Here is an 18,813-nt window from a genome sequence, read left to right as displayed (position 1 = left end):
AGAAGGAGAAGTTGAGGATTCCCCTCCCCCCAAAACTCCCCTCCCAAAGGGTGAAAAAGGGGGTAGAGGAGGTTTCACAGGCAAACCCAAGCCCTCTGCTTGCTTCTGCTGTGGGAAGGAGGGGCACCGTGCTGTGAATTGCCAAGTCAAGCTGACCCATTCTGCTCTGCCCCCCCGGAGGGAGAGGAAACCTGAGAAGACTCCCGGCAAGAGAAAAGAAACTGCTTTGGGTGGGGAGGAGACTTCTCGACGCTTCGAGCCAGAGGAGGGGGGAAACGGAAGTCCCAGCTCATCTGATGATAGTGACTATGAAGATGCTGACTGCTGGGTAAGTTCCCGCTCGGGACCCATGCTTATCCCAGTTGAGCTTAGAGTGTCCTCTTCTGGCGCAAAAGAGAAACTTCTGGCTCTTTTAGATTCTGGTTGCTCACGTTGCATGATAAGCCCTGAAATAGTTGAGAGGATGGGCTTGAAACTGAAAGCTTTGAAAATCCCTATTGCTTTTTGCCAAATAGCTGGCTCTATTGCGGGTGGCGGTCCTGCTCATTTTTCTACTGAACCCATCGAGATGTGGATGGGAACCCACCAAGAAATAATAACTTCTATTGTGGCCCCAGGGATGGACCGGCCCCTTATTTTAGGACTCCCCTGGCTCCATAGATGGAACCCACAAATTAACTGGAGGGATGTGTGGTTACAGATTTGAACTGCCACACCCCCTGAGGGGAAGATAGAGGGTCCAGAATCTGATCATACTGCCCCCACACTGGCGGCCAGAGGGCAGGAGAAAATTGAGGGGAGGAAAGAATTCCGAAGGAATATTGGTACCTCAAAGATGTTTTTAGTGAGAAATCTTCCGATAAATTGCCCCTTCATAGAGCCAGAGACTGCACCATTGATATTTTACCTGGGGTGAAGCTCCCAAAACCCCAAATATATTCAATGACCCCTAGGGAGATGGAGGAAATGAGGAAATTCATTGATAAAAACTTGGAAAGGGGCTTCATTGAGCCAGCAAGGCCCAAGGTAGCTGCGCCAGTATTTTCAGAGAAAAGAAAGATGGCTCCTTAAGATTATGTGTGAATTTCAAAAACTTGAACTGCATCTCTGCCCAAAGCCTCTACCCTTTACCACTAATGAAGGACATGCTGGCCCAACTAGGGAAGGAGAGAATTTTCACTAAATTGGATCTACGGGAAGCATACTATCGGGTCAGAATTAAGGAGGGAGACGAATGGAAGACTGCTTTCAACTCCCCCTTGGTTGCTTCCAGTTTCGAGTGATGCCGTTTGGCTTCCAGGGGGCGCCAGCGGTCTTCATGCAACTAATTAATGAGGTTTTGCATGACCATCTTTACAAAGGCATGATGGTCTATTTAGATGATATCCTTATTTACACGGAAACACATGAAGATCACGTGAAGCTTGTTCGCACGGTTCTGAAGAAACTCCATGCTGCAGAACTTCATGCCAAATTGTCCAAGTGCGAATTTCATCAGGAAAGGGTTGATTACCTAGGCTATCGGATCTCCCACAAGGGGATAGAAATGGACCCCGCTAAGGTCAAGGCTGTCACTGAATGGGAGGCCCCACGTACACGTAAGCAATTGCAGAGGTTTTTGGGGTTTGCTAACTTCTATCGTCAGTTTATTCCCTCGTTCGCTAAGATAGCTCTCCCTATCACTAATCTCCTTAAATCAAAAGGAGGAGCTAAGCCCAAACATAGCAAACCGTTGAACTGGACTATGGAGTGTCACGCTGCTTTCAAAAAGTTGAAACGCCTCTTTGCGGAGGAACCAGTCCTGAAGCACCCAGACATGGACGTGCCTTTTGTGGTCCAGGCTGACGTCAGTGATGTGGTTTTGGGGGCAGTACTACTTCAAGCGAATAACCAAGGTAAATTACAGCCCTGCGCTTACACCTCTCACAAGCTGACCGACATGGAGAGACGTTGGGCTATTTGGGAAAAGGAAGCTTTTGCTGTTCATTGGACTTTAACAACCTGGCGCCACTTTCTAGAGGGCACCAAACACCCTTTTGAGGTGTGGACTGACCATAAAAATTTGGAGGCGTTGAGAACCCCCAGAAAACTTTCTCCCAAACAGATGCGCTGGGCTCAACATTTCAATAGATTCAATTTTACTTTGAAATACATTCCGGGAGGGAAAAGTTTTATGGCTGATGCTTTGTCCAGACTTCCACAGTAGAACTGTTTGAAGCTCAGTGTTGTCCAACCTGTCATTCCCACAAAAAGCCTGGCTGCTCCTGTTGTCACTAGAAGTCAAACAACTTCTAAATTAGAGGTCACAAAAGACTTTATCTCTGACCTGAAGGAGGCCCTTGCAAAGGATGACTGGTTCCAGCAACACATGGATGAATGCACTATAAAAGATGGATTAGCTTGGATTGGTGCAAAATTATATGTCCCTGTGTCCATTAGGACCATCATCCTCCAACGGGTTTATGACTCTCGCATGGCTGGACACTTTGGTTTCGTCAAGACCCTGCATCTAATTAAGAGGCAATTTTGGTGGCCTTCATTGAAAAAAGATATTGAGACTTATGTAGCTAGATGTCCCATTTGTGCTGCGGCGAAACACCCTCCGGGAAAACCCCAGGGATTGCTCCAGGCAGTAGCTCACCCAGAAGCCCCATGGAAAGAGATCTCTATGGATTTCATTGTTGAACTTCCAGAGAGTCAAGGAAACACAGTAATCTGGGTTGTTACTGACTTGTTCTCCAAGCAAGTTCATTTCATTCCTTGCTCCAAGATCCCTTCCGCTAAATCTCCCACTAAGATGTTCATCTCACATATATATCGCTTGCACGGGGTACCCGACCGCATCATTTTGGATAGGGGTGTTCAGTTCATCCCCTCTATTCTGGAAAGAATTCCTAAAATGGATTGGCTCTGCCCAGGGGTTAAGCTCCTCCCACTATCCTCAGACTAATGGGGCCTGCGAGAGGACTAATTTTGTGCTAGAACAATATCTACGTTGTTTCATCAACTACCAACAAGATGATTGGGTGGAATTGTTGCCTCATGCTGCAGTGGCTTACAACAATTCCGTGCACAGTAGCACAGGCTTTACCCCTTTTCATGTGGTGTACGGGCAGGATTTTGTGCCCATTTCAGAGATTCCTCGCAAGACACCGCAAGTGTCTTCACTATCCGAGTGGAGTGACTGCCTTCGGGAAGTATGGCCTTTAACACTCTGGGCTCTAGATGCTGCACACCGCGCTCATAAGAAACATGCTGATAGAAAGTGGTCTAAGCTCCATGACTATAAAATTGGTGATTGGGTTTATTTATCCACTAAGTTCCTTCAAACGACTCAGAAGTCGAAGAAGTTGGGCCCAAAATATGTTGGCCTGTTTCCAATTATCAAGATCATAAACCCTGTCTCTGTCCGCCTCCAGTTACCTAAGAATCTCAGCTGAGTTTATCCTGTTTTTCATGTTAATCTCCTGAAACCTGAACATACTTCTTTGTTGAGGACTCTTCTTCCGCCTCTACCCACCCCACTTTTGATTGACGGTGAGCAGCATTTTGAGGCCCGTGAGATTTTGGACTCTCGTAGACGAAGGAACCATATTCAGTACCTTGTGGCTTGGAAGCATTTTTCCCCATCTCACACTGAATGGGTTGACAAATCCCAAGTTCGAGCTCCTCGTCTGCTCTGCAAGTTCTACTCTACCTACCCCGACAAGCCCTGATTTTGGATGGACTGCTAATTTTCCTTTTTCCCTTCCCCTGTCTCTCTTCTGTGTCATGTTGTCTGTCTGTTTGTCTGTGTTCTTTCGTTTCTGCAGGTGTGACCACCCTTTTCTGGAGGAGGGCCGGATGTCAGCCTCTGCCTTGCTGCTGCTTCGGCTGCCATTGAAACGGGGAGGGCATGATATTTGGGAGGGGAATCATTATGTGCTGGAGGAATATTCTAGAAGCTGTCCTGACCATCTCATTGCGCATGTGGAGGAAGGGAGTTTCCCGCCAAGGTTAACTGTCCAGCATTCCACCCTGATGATGTTTTTTGAAGATATCTCCCACCTGACAGTTGGGTGAATTATTATTGGACTATGGACTGGGGTGCCAAGGGGAGGGGATTGAACTATACATGATATTTGTTGCTTTCGCGCCATTTAACCAGACTCAGCTTTGCCTAGCTACTTATCATTTGTAATTAGTAAAAGTACACTTAATTTCAAACAAATGGAGTTGAGTGGTTTCTTTCCTGATTTTTAAATGAAGCAGCACCTGACACCATGGATCGAACTATGATAGCTGATTCAGGTTTGCCGGAAACACTGTGGGGTGAAGCTATGATGTGTAGTAACCATGTTTTAAATAGTGTGGTGAATACAACAACCGGTGAATTGCTGTTCACTAGGTGGCATGGCAGAAAACCAGATCTGAGTTACCTACATACATTTGGAGCCACAGCATGGATGCATATACCATCACAAGTGAGACTGAAAGGGCAGTCCTATTTTTTGTAGGATATGAGGCTAACCATAGATCATTTAGGTTTTGGGAGAAAGGCACAACTAAGATTTACTGTAGCGCTACTCAAGTAGTCCCTAATGATGAGGTAGGAAAACCAATAATTAAAGAAATTAAGGAAGAAATACACGACAAACCAGAAGAACAAGAGCAGGTTATACAGGAGAGTCCACTGGTCAGTCCTGTAATACCTAGACGTTCAACCTGTGTAACGAGACTACAGAATGTCACAAACCGAGAAGATTAACCAGCTACTCAGAATGTTTAGGATGGAACTGTGTAAACCAGCTAAAACTCCAATGGGTCAGGAATTTAGCCATGATGATGTAAAAATCCCTGTGTTTGATAAAGGTATTTATCAATCATTGATTGGTAGCTTATCATATCTGAGTAATTGGTTAAGGCCCAAGGTAATATAAAGCATAAACGTTGTTGCGAAGAATACGGATTAAGATTGTAAGATTTATATATTGTCCTACCCAAAGGGGAGAATGTTAGGAATATAATCTAATGGTTGGGTTGGCAATATATAAATCATATAACAATGCTGTACTTGTTTCTTTAAATCATACTGTAAAATGTGATTGGCTGCTGTTTTCCTCAATCGGCCATAAGAAGGAGCCAGAATGATTGTTAGCTCTCTGTTTGTTAGATGCTGGGCTGATCTGATCTGAGTGTTTTGGAAGCTGGCTGTTAGAAAGTGCTGTGAGCTATTGTAAGTTTTGCAACTGCTAGCAAACTTTGATACCGGACTGTTTGTATGATTATGTACTATGTTATTTGGATTATCCCTTAACTGAAAGACATTGATGACTGACTGTCTTATCCATGTATGACTTGGACTGTTTGATGGACTCTGATACCTCTATTTCCACGAAAGTAGAAGCCTATTTAAACTGCAGTGTCTCTGTATGCTGGTTTGTGTGTTCTCCAACAGAACTCTCACAACGTTTCTCTGAACGCACTCACTCTCCCAACAGGGAGCTTACCTAACACTCTGGATTCCTTTTTTTAAATAAACTGCATCACAAACTTTGGCAAAATGAGAATTTCTGTGGATAGGTGGTAATGAGAATTTCCAGAAGATAGTTCTGTAAAAATTCCACATTGAATTTTAACCTTATTTTTGCTTGTTGTTGTTATTTGCAAAGTCATGTCTGACCCATCGTGACCCCATGAAGGCACCACCAGGCCTTCCTGTCTTCTACCATCCTCTGGAGTCCATTTAAGCTTCAGTGACTCCCTCCAGCCACCTCATTCTCTGTTGTCCCCTTCTTCTTTTGCTGTTAATCTTTCCAAGCATTAGGCTTTTCTCCAGTGAGTTATTTTTGCTAGCATTAAATAATTTTCACATTCAATCATATCTGTTACATCTATAGGGATAACAGGTTCTGTACATCTTTAACATCAGGGAAGAGTTTGTAGTATATAGAACTATCTGCATGAGGAACTCTCTGTCATAGTGAGAAACAAAAAAGATTATTTTTTAAAAAAATGGAATCAAGACCCCATAACTAGAAGAGTAACCAGTAAATAGCCTGACTCTGCAAGAATGGTATCAGGAATCAGGAAAGCTAAGTCTCAGAATGAGCTAACAAATGCCAAAATTAACAACAATAACCAAACTCTTTAAATATATAAGGAACAAGGAAAAAAAAGTATAGGATTATTGGTCCAATAGCATAGTAATTATTGATCCACTAATGGGAGAAGATGACAAGAGGAAGTGGAACTACTCTCTCTGTACCAAAAGGGAAGAAAAATAGTCCAACCTACCACAGAGTGCCATGAAGAGAAAAAGGTTGACTTAATCTTCAAGGCCCCCGTGGACAGGATGAGCAGCAATGGGGGAAAGCTTGTTAAAGAAAGATCCAACCTGGAACTAGAGAAATTTCCTGACAGTGAGAACAATTAACCAATGGAACAACTTGCCCCCCAGACTTGCAAATGCCCTATTGCTGCAGATTTTCTGTGAAAGATTGGACAACTAGCTGTCTGAGATGATATAAGGTGTCTTGCCACGAACTGGGGATTGGACTAGAACACCTCCACGTCCTTTCCAGCCCTATGATTCAATTCAGTTCTATATAGTATATACATAATTCAGGAAAAAACAACATTGAATTTTTATGTTGAATAGTAACTACAGTAAATGACTATAAGGTTGAAAAAGCTCAGATATTTAAATCTTGGGCAGAATAAGACTGGGTGTAATCAAGAAAAAGCTCACAGAGGAAGACAATAGCATTTCTTCTTTTAGAACTCAATGAGGAAATAATATTCCAACAAATTTAAAAGCCTGTCATGCCAATATACTATTCCCAAAGCTGTCTTTTTTCAATTCTTTTTCTTATTATTTTTTTCAAAATAGTAAAAGATAATATAAACTAAAAGAAAAGTAGGAATAAAAAAGTATAAAAAAGAGAGGGGGAGGAAGGAAGAAAGGAAGAACAGAAGGAAGGAAGGTAGGAAAGAAAGAAAAAAAGAAAGAAAAGAAAAGAAAAGAAAAAAAGAAAAAAAGAAAAAAAAGAAAAAAAGAAAAAAAGAAAAAAGAAAAAAAGGAAAAAAGAAAAAAGAAAAAAAGAAAAAAAGAAAAAAAGAAAAAAAGAAAAAAAGAAAAAAAGAAAGAAATTCCAATCTCTTTACATATGGAAATAAATTTGACAGCTTACCCAATTTAAAGTTAATTATATAGTTCATTTCTTATGTATATATGTATATATGTGTATATGTGTATATGTGTATATAATATGTACACACACACACATACACACAATTTTTTTGCTGATAAATAAATGAAGGGAGACTAGTATAGATCTATTTCAAGCCCTTCATACCCTTATCAGCTGAGCCAGGGGAATAATTAGATGTTTTGTCAAGGCACCTTGAATAATAGTTATATAAATGTGGATACACACGCACGCACAAACACACACACATTTATATAACTATTATTTTGTATCATATTTCACTATATTTGTCCATTTAAACTATGTGTATAGGCAATCGACTCAGTGGTATCATGTGCAATAAAGTCTCTTGATCCTTAATTTAACATTAAGATACTATCAGAGAAATTGATCTCCATCTAAATCTCCTTTCCCTTAGCTCAAAACCTCTTCCAAGACTTCAGCAGCCTTCTTTTTTAAGTTCAGTAATAGGTCACTTTCCAGGTCATTTTTCATCTTTTGTTGATGTTCATGTACTGTGAGGACAATCAATGTTTTTGTTTTTCTTCATGGAGAACACAGGTCTGCGACTAAAAAGCTGTTTGATTATTTTCATCTAATTTCCATGTATTTTCGTGTGCTGAAAACAAATAAAATATTGAAAAAACTCCTAGACGTCGTGATTTGCCAGAACATGCAAAATTGTCTTCAAATTTATCATTTTTTTTATTTTTGGTATTTTTTATATTATAGGTTTTTAACCAAATTTAAAGTCCAAATTACTATTAATTAATTCACATAACTGCATTTAAGATATAAAATGCCGGGCTTCCGGGGGAGGGGCCTGCCGTCGCCGGTGGCTCAACGGAGCTGCCCTCAGAGTTCTGGTCTGTATATCTAAAAGATCAATAGATATCTCTCCTTTCAGGCAAGAAAGGGGCAGGGAGGAACTCAGTCATTAGAATCCGCTTTGAAGTTCACAGCCTTTTGTTTTTCGCTGTGAACGGAGAAGAGGTTCAACAAAAGCTGAGTTTTTTTTTAACTCCAGCCAGATCTTCTCAGCTGTTTTTTTTCAGCTCAAGGCAGGTTGCCCCCCCCCCCCCTCAGGACAAAACTAAGCTATTTAAAATCAATCCGAGCAGCGACCATTCCTGAGAACCCTTTTTATTATTATTCAAAATACCAGCTTCAATTTTATAAAAAAACTCCTTTGTCTAACTGCTTTTCAAAATGGCGATTTTAAGCTTCCACATTTGATATATGATATATTTAACCAGCCTTGTTTTCTTGAAGACTTCCTTTTACGAACTGCCAAAAGCTTACTGAAAGTATTTTATCCTAAATCAAGGTGAGCAGAGACTTTGTTTGTTTTCTTTTTATGATGGCTCCGAAGTCAAAGCAATCTAAACGTTTTTTTAACAATACATCCCAAGCAATTGCTATAAAGCTGCAGCTCTTGCCTTCTACGCCATCTACTGGAGATTTGTTAATGAAAGAATTTCTTTTTGAAACCCTTAAAGAATTTAGACAGGAAATGAAGCAACTTATTTCGGACTTATGTGACAAACTTGATGCCAAGATTGCTCAAACAAAGGAGGATATGATCGGGGTTATAATTGTAATGACAGATTATATTGCTGGAATGGAGGATAAACTTGAGACTTTGGAAGAAGCTAATTCTAACCTGACATCTAAAATTGAAATGTTACAACAGGAAGTTGAAAACGCACAAAAACAACTTGTTATAACAAACTATAAGAAGACTGCGTTTGCAATAAGAGTTAGGGGATTGCGTGAAAACGAACAGGAGAATTTGAAACAGACCTTTTTTGAGGCTTTTAGTCGTTTGGTGGGAAGTCCGGGACTCAACTTTGATTGGCAGATCCAAAAAATTTACCGCCATAATTCGTGCGTAGCAAAACAGAGACAGCTTCCGAGAGATATAATTATATATTTTGCTACAAGAGAATCCAGAAATGTGATAATACAAGAGTTTTATAATAACAGGCTGCGAATTGATGGACAGGACCTGATTGTTTTCAAAGAAATACCACCTCAAATGTTAAGAGCCAGGAGAGACTATGCTTTTTTAACTGAAGAACTCAGAAATTCTCAAATACAGTATAGATGGGAGGTGCCATTTGGTATTACAGTTACATTTGATGACCAAAAATATTGCCTCAACTCTGTTTGGGAAGCCCGAGATTTTTATTACAAGATCCTGAAGGCGGGACTTCCTGAATCACCCGGACCTGGAGAAAAACAAGGAGAAGTAGAAGAGAAACAACAAAAATAACAACTACAAGGCAGGAGGTATCGTTTTCCCCCTCCGGAAGGGCAGAAGAGCAGTTGCATACCGATGAAGAGACAATAGGGCTGAAAGAAGTGATGCTGATTTTCTCGGAAAATATATTGTATGGGACTTAAAAAAGACTTGATGGATAACTTTGAATTTTTATTTAAATTGTTTATGATTTATTCTCTAGGGTGAGGAGGGCGGAGATTGTGGTGTTCCTGGATTGTGGTTTAGGATGAATGGAGTTGGAAGTGCGGGGTAGATGGGAGGGTAGTGAAGGTTCAATTAGAGCTTATTTCGAGCCAGAAAGTAAGCTGATTTTTGTATAAACTGTTATTTGAATATAATGTCTAGAAGGGTATACCCAGAGAGTCCGCAGGATGGCGGAGCAAATATGAGAGGAGTATGGATGAAAATAACATATATATATGGACAAGGGTAGAGGCAGGATGAGGGGAGTTGGAAAAGGAAACCGAGAGAAGTACTTGAATGTTTAAATTGCTTTATAGAGAAGGAGGTAAAAGGGACAAATTAAAGGTTTAGATACTTAGATAAAGTGACAAGGCCCCTAGCTAGAGAATTCCATTTGATTAACTTACTTGGTTTCAACATAGTTTGAAATCCTGCAAGTAATAAATTAACTGAAATTAGGAATGATGTACATTGTTTAAGTTTTAATAATGATGGGAAGCTGAGCTTAATGTAGAGAGTTTATTGATTTTTCCCATTTTTCTTTTCTTTTTGTTTTTTTTTATTTTATTCCCTTTTTTTTCCTTTATCTTTTATCTTTTAATTTTTAATCTATTTGGTTTTAATATACTCCAGACTGTGCTTGATAAAGAGTTATGCCGGGTATGGGACCTGGGAAGTCGGAAGGGGATTAGGGAGGGGGGTTTATGGGGGGGAGGGGAGGAGGGTGGAAATATAGTTTCAATTTTCAGAACAATAAGAATACACTTGTATACTGTTGCTTTTTTTTCTTTTTTTTCTCTTTTCCTTTTATTTTCCTTTTTTTTTTCCTTTTTTTAATTTTAGTGTAAAATATAAATTGAATAGATTAATGAATGGTAGGAATACACCAAAGTGAGGAGCAGAGGGAAAGAAGAGGGAGAAGTAAAGAGGGAGTGAGAGGGGAATGTAAGGAGGGTGAGATGGAGGGAAGGGGAGAAAGGAATGTCTGAGGAGGAAGGGAAGTAGAAGAGGGGAATGCTGGAGGGGAGAAATGAAAGTTGGAGGGGGAGAAGAAAGGGTGTATGGAGGATTGAAGTGCTATGTTGGTTTTCAATGGTGGAAGATGAGTTGTGTTTATTGCTTTTTTTTAAATGCACAGTATATAAGTGATTGTATAAAATGAAAATGAAATAAAACAGTTTTCATACAAGATATAAAATGCCAAAAAAACCTTAAAGGGTTTGTCCAAGTTATGTAAAAAAATATAGCACTGTAAATCTGATGGTCAGCAATATATACATAAGTTAAGCAAGTTTTAATTCTGTGCTTCTAATGGTAGAAGGGTTAATCTTTCCTGAAGAATCCAGTGGGAGGGAGACACAGGGCAGATAGCAGCATCTCTGGTCAGTGCAGGGGGCGTGGCCAGCACTGTGATGTCTTGTGTACAGACACAGAGCTGCTCTCGCCTGCATGCCACACTTGTGCACGAATCATCATCAGGTTCTTGGTTCTAGGCTGTTCACATTTTTTCATTGCAATTCATGTTAGCTCGTCATTCTTCAACCATTATGTTATGGCTCCATGAAAGTGTATTAATTCGCCAGACAGTTTCTGTTTCATCTGTGGTGAATATACAGTGTTGAAGCAACAGCAGAATATTACAGACTTTGTGAAAAAAATATACTTTCCATACTTTGGACTAAAAATTGGAGATCAAGATAAAGGTTGGGCGCCTCAAAAAGTGTGCAAACGGTGTGTTGAGTACATCTGAAACTGGTTCAAGGGTAAGAAAAAATCTTTCTGTTATGGAATTCCTATGGTATGGTGAGAGCAAAAGAACCATAGTGATGACTGTTACTTTTGTTCATGCGATGTGAAAGGGTTTAATTCCGAATGGAAGCATTCCATTTCATACCCCAATCTTCACTCAGCAATTTGTATCATCCTCCATGGCACAGATATACCAGCACCCAAGCCCCCTGCTACCTTGGAAGAGATACCTAACTCCGATGAAAGTGAAATCATACCTGAACCAGATGACAAATCAAGTTCTGACTTTGAAGATGATACCAGACAAAATTGTTTTCTCAGGAGGAGATGAATGATTTGATAAGAGACTTGAATCTTCCCAAAGATGCCACTGAGTTACTCGGATCGAGGCTGAAAAGCAGGAATTTATTGTTGCCAGGAGTGTCATCTTCATGGTTCAGACATTGTGAAAAGGACATTGTTCCTTACTTCGCCCAGGAAGACAAGTTGGTTTACTGCATTGATGTCGAAGGTCTGATGGGTCAATTTAAAATCCAATATGATTCAGAGCAACGGCGTCTTTTTATAGATTCTTCAAAAAGAAGTCTCAAAGCAGTTTTACTCCACAACGGTTCTAATGCTTGCATACCTGTAGGTCATTCCGTACACTTGAAGGAAACCTACGAGAACTTGGAATTGGTTCTTTGTAAACTTAAATATGAAGACCATGGTTGGCAAGTGTGTGGGGACTTGAAGGTCTTGTGCATGCTGCTCAGGCAACAAGCTGGGTATACCAAATACCCTTGTTTTCTGTGTCTATGGGACACCCGAGACCGACAAAGTCACTGGACCAAGAAGAGTTGGCAGCCGAGGGTGCTAACAGTCAGTGAAAAAAATGTCCTCCAAGAAACTTTGGTACCTTCCCATAAAGTTCTACCACCTCTCCACATAAAATTGGGATCGATGAAGCAATTCATAAAATCACTTCCAAGAGATGGAGAATGCTTCAAATACTTGGTCACCAAGCTTCCATGCTTGTCAGAGGCAAAATTGAAGGAAGGTATGTTCATCGGACCAGACATTAGAAGGCTTATAGTTGATCAAGAGTTTGTCAATACCATGACGGATCCTCAAAAAGAAGGGTGGATTGCATTTAAAGAAGTCGTACAGAAATTTCTAGGCAATAACAAAGATCCTCACTACAAAAAGATCGTCAGAAGAATGCTGAAAGCATTTCAAGCTTTAGGTTGCCTGATGAGTTTGAAAGTGCATTTCCTCCAGTCCCACCTTGACTACTTTCCTGAAAATTTGGGAGCTGTGAGTGAGGAACAAGGTGAACGATTCCACCAAGACATTAAAGAGATGGAAAGGAGATACCAGGAAAAATGGAGCATTACCATGATGGCGGACTACTGTTGGATGCTTCAGAGAGACATTCCAGATGCTCCTCACAAGCGTAAATGCACCAAGAGGAACTTCACAAGGAAGAAGAATTGAGTTTAGTGTATGTAGGTGAGCTTATTTCAGTTAGAAAAAAGGATTTTCATGAAAATATTGTAATAAAACTTTAATTTTATAAGTCTATTTCCATTTATTTTGAGGTATTTATTTAACATAGTTACCTAAATTGTCAGGAAATGTGATGTCCTATGACAAAATGGAGGTCATTTTCGGATTCAGCATACCAAAAAACATAAAGATTACATGGAATAACCAAAACAGATCTCGATATATTTTTTTTGCAGACCTGTGGAACTTTTGAACATAATTCCATTTTAAAATAAAGGAATAGAGAAGCTCAAAAAACAGATTGTAACTTATTTACTTTTATGTATGAATGAAAGTGTAAAAATGTGTTGTTAGATTTTTTGCTACTCTAATTATCTTCCAGTAATATATAACCAGGGTATTTAAAGGAATAATTAGGATTGTACCAAAAGATAGTTATAGTTAGTTATCTTGATTCATAATACTATTGTTTGTTTTTTCTTGTAGCATATACTGTATATCCTAATCTTCCATTCTTTTATTGTATGGAATATTATAGGCAGATCTTATTATTTCAACGAGCCAAAGGATAATTAAAATTTTAGTTTACTTTGGGTTACTCTAGGTAAAAAAATGGGTTACTTAAAGAGCAATCATAGAAATTAATTTTAAAATAGAAGTATGTTGAAAAAGTTTGTTATATGGCAGACAAGCATGTTTATAGCACTAGCAGTTAGACTTATATACCATGCTTTACAGTCTCTCTCTAAGAAGTTACAGAGTCAGCATATTGCCCCCCAAAATCTGGATCCTTATGAAAAGTAAAGGGCTTTTAAACATCCACCAGATCATTTAATCAGCTGATTATTCCTAATAATGTTTACTCAGAAGTAAGTTGCACTTCTACTTTGGATTTCTACTATAGATAAACTCTGAAAATTCTATTTAGAATTTACAGTTTCCTGCAGTTAATTTTGAAATATTTATCATTTTGTCTTTATCACCTCATCTTTTCTATTTTTAGAATCATTTGATTCCAAGTAATAAAATCAGAATGTAGATGTTGTATTTTGTATGGAATTTGTTTTCTCATAGCAGGATTAAAAAAAGGTGTAATATAACTCAATAATGCTTCTCTTTTTGCACTGTTTTCCACATACACTTCTCATTTTGATATTGCTGTCAGAAACCAGCACATTTGGGGTTTGTGGTTATATTGCACTATAGAAATAAACATGAACTTCTATGCTCTGGAGTATCACAGAACCATCCTATCTGATTTAACAGGTCTTGAGTGACAGTATTTATGCTATTTTAGGTTTACATTTATTTTTGAAGCTTTTCATACTGAATATATGTATGTATGTATGTATGTATGTATGTATGTATGTATGTATGTATGTATGCATGCATGTATGTATGTATGTGTTTTTTATTTGTGCTGATAAATAAATAAAGGGAGACTAGTATAGATCTATTTCAAGCTATTTAGCTCTCATCAGCTAGCCATACCCTTACTGGGAATCGAACCTGTGCTGTATTGCATCTTAGGCAGATGTGTTAACCATTGAGCCACAGAGCTCGACTCCTTATCAGCCAGCCAGGGAAGAAGGTATATATTTAGAGTCACAACCCCTGGTAAGCCCCAATTATGGGAGGAAGCTAACTGCTTCCTGGGTTGTGACTCTAAATATATTACCTTGTGACTGTTTGTGTGTGTGTGTGTTTTCGTAGATTTTCATGGGTGTAGATATGCAGATATCCCGTTGATATCCCGTGAAAAGATACAACAAGATATTGTTGTATTGAGGTCTTTTCCCATATAATATTGAGATTGTCCTGGAAACATTTCGACGAGGTCTCACTCACCATCTTCAGGCTGGTGTTTTCAGCTTAAAGTGTGGTCGGAGCTGCCATCTTTCTGTAAATCTTGGTGGGAGTGTGTGGAGTGCTGACTTTGTTTCAGTAAGTGGATTGATTTGCTGTGTGGTGGTTGTATCATGATTGGTAGATTGGTGCTGATTGGTGCTGGCTGTGTGTCTGTTGTTGTTTTGTGTTGTAACAGCCTGGGTGGTGGTGGGGCTTGTTTGTTGACTAGGGCTTGTTTCCAGATGTCTGGTAGGTGAGAGGTATCATCACCAGCCTGAAGATGGTGAGTGAGACCTCACCAAAACGTTGCCAAGACGTTGTCTCAATCTTTCATGGGAAAATACCCGAATACAACAAATATATATATCAGTAGTGGGTTTCAAAAAATTTTGGAACCTCTTATGTAGGAGTGGCTTGCTTTCCGGGTCCACTGGTGGAACCTCTAGGTGTGAACTGGTAGGAACCCACCTCTGATTATATATATATACACACACACACACACATACATATATATACACATACATATATACACATACATATATACACATACATATATATATATATACATACACACATACATACATTCATACACACACACACACACACACACACACACACACACACACACACACACACACACACACACATATATATATATATATATATATATATATATATATATATATATATATATATATATGTTAGTACATTATTTAAAATTGAAATTAATTTAACACAAGGACTTGTCTTAAATCTATACTACCAAGTGAAGAAAGAATATGTAAAGCACCCAAAAAGGGGCTAATGTGAACTAACTTTAATTAATACTATTTTCATTGTTGAATAGTATTTCAAAACTTCCTAGAAGGTTTAGTTCCTGTTCTGGAAATGTTTACTTTTATTCTTCAATGCTTCTAAAAGTAACAAACGAATTGTGGAGAAAATATGTTCCCAACATAGAGCAAAATAAAATGTTCTTGACATTGAACGGAAGTAATTAAGACTTGTCTAGAAGTTTCATCCTAAAAGTATTCTGGCAAATGTTCACCCCATCAACAATTTCACCCAACTACTTAATACTATGTAATTCTAGGATTTACCATATTTACTTTTAATCTTTTTCACTGGAAAAGTCTTCTTCCCTCCATGTGGTTTCTAACACATGGTACTCTTTAGGTAATATTTTTATGGCAGGTTCAATTTTTAACATTTTCCAGGCAAATATGCAATCAATTTATGGATTCATTGGTTGACTTCTGGCAGATGTAATGTCTGTTCAGCAAAATTTGCCAACTGGTCCATCATGGTGTTCTGTTAACTGCATACGTCATCTTTTTATCAAGTCTTAGCATTAGGATGGTCACCAAGGATTTTTCATAAGGCAAAACTGATGGAATATACTGATATTTTGCATTATTTATTTGGTAATTTTTCAATTTTTGTTTGCACAGATTACTGTTGGCATAATGATAGTGCAGTAAATTAGAATGTTTGAAGCAATATGATGTAGACCAAACTGTATGTATTGGAGCATTGCTGGAGCTCTGTTGAAACATTGTTGGTAATTTTCTAATTCTTCCATTGAAGTCTATTTTGCTTTTTCCATCATTTGATAGTATAAATATCAGATAAAATAAACTTCCTAAATAGGTGGGCATCCAAAAATGTGTCTAATGACCTTTTGGAATTTCCAACATACATGGCAAAGCAAGTTGTTACTTATTTTCAGCTTCCATTTTCAAATGGGTAATCATGTCCTATAAATATTCTGATTAATGCTAAGAGGGCAATAGCATCTGTAAAAACTAAATCTGTAAATCTAGAATTACCTTTCCATGGAGTAGTTACATAGCCTTTCTCATGATAGTCTGCAATCAGAAGGAATAGCAATAGTAAAATGAATACTTACTTATTATAATTCAACATTAATCTTAAAACAATCAGTGATGCCACTGTCTGACTTGATACATTAACAGGAGTTCAAATAGAGGTTCTAGAATGCATTGAGATAAGAGCTGGGAAAGCTACACATTCTTATAATGATTCTACAGAATATAGAAAATCTACACACACCTATTAAAATGCCAGTTTTTTGAAATGTAAAAAAAGTTCAGAACAAAATTTGACTTCATAATTTTCCTCACTTTTAATATAACATAGAAGCTGTACAATGCAGCTGAAACACTTAAGGAGAAAATAACAATAAAGAACTAGAATTATGTGACTGCAGTTCACCCTCTTATAATAGGGAATGAGGATGAGTTCAGAATTAATCAATCACATTCAAACAGATGGCAAATAGTAGTCAGTATACACCTGCTATCAGGTGATAAGTGAAACATTTTCAGGGAAAAACAAATGAAGTCCAGTTGCCTTTTGAAAAAGCATCTTTGGAACAACCATGAATTGGATGACTGAGAATCTCCATAGACAATGATTCCCATTGGAAAGCCAAATGAGTTGCTGAATGCCCAGACATAGGTTGACTGACACCACAATAAAGGTGCCAGGTGTCTTTTAATTAGAAAATTTAAGTTCTAGAAAGAAGTGAATTATGATGTAATTTTAGAATTTAAGAAAATCTGTGTATGTATGTGTCTCTATGTCTCTGTATGTCTGTATGTATATGTAAAGAAATATTTTATAAATATATATATATGGTTGTATACCAGTGGTGGGTTTCAATTTTTTTTGGAACCTACTCTGTGGGTGTGGCCTGCTTTGTGGGAGTAATAATGTTTGTTAGGACTATGCACTGTTTTTGAATATAGGAATGTAAAGCCCACAGCATCTATTTGGTACTTTTTAAAGCAGTGGCACCTTTTTCCTGGATTCATGAAATATCTACTTTAAAGAGTTATGGGTGGGATACTATATTTACAGTTTTATTTGCTAGACTGTAGCTTTCCTTTACATCTTTTGGGATAGATATAGGCTTAGTGAGATTTCCTTTACAATTTATTTATTTTTTATTATTCTGAAAAAACTCACTGTAACCCATATACACTAATGGGGGATTATATAGAATATGCATGGACCACTGCATATTTCACTAGTCAACGTCATCCTTTCCTTCCCCTCTATAGGCATTCCGGAACTTACTTCCGGGTCCACTGGTGGAACCTCCTCTCAATGGTTCGGTAGATTTTACCAACCGGTTCTACCGAACCTGTGTGAACCGGTAGGAACCCACCTCTGTTGTATACACACACAGATGCACAGACACACATATGTATGTGTGTACACACACACACACACACACACACACACACACACACACACACACAAACACTGATATACACATATATATGCTGGTCTTGTATTTGGGTCTTTTCCCGTGTAAGATTGTAACAATCTTACGTAGGAAAAAACCCAAATACAACAAGACCAGCGTACCTACACTCATAAAAATCTACAAAAACAAACACACACACACACACAATAGCAATAGCAATAGCAGTAGACTTATATACCACTTCATAGGCCTTCAGGCCTCTCTAAGCGGTTTACAGAGAGTCAGCATATTGCCCCCAACAATCTGGGTCCTCAAAAACACCACTATTTCTTTCATTCCTGGGAGAGCCTTAAAATTTGCCACAGAAGATTGGAATCTTTCCATGATAGATGTGAAGTGTTAACATGGTTGGAGACGAAATTTCTTTTTTCCTGATTGTGGGAAAACAGTTGCTCTCAATATTCTGTTTCAGTGAGGCAGGGGAAAAAAAGAAAATTCTTCTCTGGCAAATCTTGAGGGTCTTCTATGAGTGGAAGAAATGTTTGAGAGAGGATAAAAATTCTCTTCAGAGTCTTTTTCTCTCTTAGCCAAATTCATTAAAAAAAAAAAAAGATAACTGAAAGCTTTTCCACTGACTCATATAAATGCATTAGCTCCCTTCTTGTTTACTCCTCTTGGTTTTGATGTCAGTCATATTTTAAACTTTATCAATTACGTTACAACTTTATAATGGAAAGTGCTCCTGGAAGTTTTCTCTGGACCAAAAATTCAGAAATAATTTCACAAACAAATCAATTTTAAAAAAAAGAGGAGAGGAACAGAATTTTGTCTGGAAG

The sequence above is a fragment of the Thamnophis sirtalis genome, unplaced genomic scaffold, assembly GCF_051295495.1.
Source record: "Thamnophis sirtalis isolate CommonGarterSnake01/CBP01778 unplaced genomic scaffold, rThaSir2_p1.2 scaffold_10, whole genome shotgun sequence".
Taxonomy (NCBI): Eukaryota; Metazoa; Chordata; class Lepidosauria; order Squamata; family Natricidae; genus Thamnophis; species Thamnophis sirtalis.
Note: the sequence above shows the minus strand (reverse complement) of the source record.